At 39.9% G+C, this 2,211-nt stretch overlaps 1 pseudogene; it reads left to right on the forward strand.

The window, feature by feature from the left end:
- The first annotated feature begins 1,365 nt into the window (after positions 1 to 1,365).
- On the forward strand, positions 1,366 to 1,941 carry LOC138806355 (ribosomal protein eL42-like; annotated as a pseudogene).
- Positions 1,942 to 2,211: the final 270 nt, after the last annotated feature.

A 2,211-nucleotide genomic window follows, 5' to 3' on the forward strand; every position in this document is an offset into this window, starting at 1 on the left:
CCTTCAGAATTCAGGGTAGCTTAAATCATAGTTTTTTCAGTATCTTGTTTTGACAGTCCAAGAAGACTAATACAGGATAGAATGAAAAAAATATAGATAAATGCAAGGACATGTAGGTCATGGAAATCATAAAGAAATACAATTGGAAAGGAAATAAATGCTCCTTCAGTAACAGCAGAGCATATGTGAAAAATGTGCCGTGTTTTTGCATTGACTTCCTCCTGCCAAGGAAAGATCGGTGAGCTTGAAGATTGATATCAGCTCTATACTGCAATAGAAAGAAATGATAAATAGAACATAAAATCCAGCGAATGGGAGATAATTTCTATAAATGAGGCATTGAAATACCTGAGAAAACACATTTGAAGACTGGCTGAAAGACTTTGGTCAGCTTTGATACCTATCTTTACATTTCAGACCCCAAACATAATAAATATGCATGCTGACCAACAATGTGTAGGCCTATTTTAACTGCTGACTTTCAGAGAAAATCTTGGGAAAAGTCAGAGGTGCGAATTCTGAAGAAATGGTGAATACTTCTTGTAAAAAGTCAGTGTATTAAAATGTGGTGGAAAACAACTTCACTATTCACAAGTCCTCTAAAAGGAGGTAATTAAAGTCATGCTTCTGTAAGTACTAGCCCTGATCCAATATGATGGGTGTCCCCAGGGTGAGCCCCTGGCATCTGAGTACCCACCAAGTAGGCAGATATCTGCAAGTCAGAAGGGAATCCTATAGAATCAGCTTGACAGTCACCTGGACCTTGGCATTTTCAGCCTCCAAAATGGTGGGAAAATGAAAGTTTTGTTTAAGGCATCAAATTTTGTTGTGGCATCCTGGGTACACTACACTGTTGAAGTATTTCAGTCATTTTAACGTTAGTGTTCTAAATACACCAATTAAAAGACAAATTATAAGAAGGGATAAAAGCAAGATCCAGCTAAACATTGTCTACTAGAAACATACTTTAAAAAAATACTAATATGCATCTTAATCCCTTTAAACTGATGACTCGTCAAAAGAAAGAGCTACTTTACAGATAGTGCAGATTGCAGAACAAGGAAAATTCACCAAAGTAAATGTGTCTGTTACCTAGTGGTGAATGGAACAATATGTCTCCAAGAAGAAATGGCCATCTCAAATGTATTCAGTTAGAGATCCCTAAAATACACGAAAGACAAGAATATAAAAAATAGGTGGAAAATCAAAGACAGTGTTGACATGAAGAGCCAAGTCATATGCTGATAGAACCTGATGCAGAGTAAACATTATACAAAATTGAATTCCTTTCCTGTTCTGTTTAAGTCCAGGCGGTGTGAGGCACATGTCATGGTCTCCAAATCTCCCAACAACTCTACTGCAAAGATGATCAACGTACCCAAAATCAGAAGGACTTTCTGTAAGAAATGTGGCAAGCATCAGCCTCACAAAGTGACCCAGCACAAGAAGGGCAAAGATTCTCTGCCCAAGAGAAGAGGCTATGATTAGAAGCAAAGCAGCTATGGGCTATGGTGGGCAGACCAAGCCAATATCCCTAAAGAAGGCTAAAACTACCCAGAAGATTGTGCTCAGGCTTGAATGTGTTGATCCTAACTGCAGATCCAAGAAGATGCTGGCCATTAAAAGATGCAAGCAGCCGGGCGCTGGTGGCTCACGCCTGTAATCCTAGCTACTCAGGAGGCTGAGATCTGAGGATCACGGTTCAAAGCCAGCCCAGGCAGGAGAGACCGTGAGACTCCTATCTCCAATAAACCACCAGAAAACCGGAAGTGGCGCTGTAGCTCAAGTGGTAGAGCACTTGCTTTGAGCTGAAGAGCTGAGGGACAGCACCCAGGCCCAGAGTTTAAGCCCCATGACTGACAAAAAATAAAAAAAAAAAAAAAAAGATGCAAGCATTTTGAACTGGGAGGAGATACGAAGAGAAAGGGCCAAGTGATCTAGTCTAAACTTTTAGGGTTTCTTTTGGTCTTAATTTTGAGGGGAAGATCTTGAGGCTAGAGAATCACCTGATGGAAAACTAATAATTCTCAGAAAATACTTCCCCCCACAAAGACCAGTAAACTGTGAGCCTTCCTGAATTTCATGAAGAATACCAATCAAAAATCTATCAACTTTGTGATTAATGATGAAGAACTGAACTCTCCCTCTTGGGGTCCAAACAGAATGGACTCTCATAGCTTCTGTGCAACACTGTGCTAAAATAGAAAGAGT

The sequence above is a fragment of the Dipodomys merriami genome, unplaced genomic scaffold (assembly GCF_024711535.1).
Source record: "Dipodomys merriami isolate MVZ:Mamm:240054 unplaced genomic scaffold, mDipMer1.0.p SCAF_4, whole genome shotgun sequence".
Lineage (NCBI taxonomy): Eukaryota > Metazoa > Chordata > Mammalia > Rodentia > Heteromyidae > Dipodomys > Dipodomys merriami.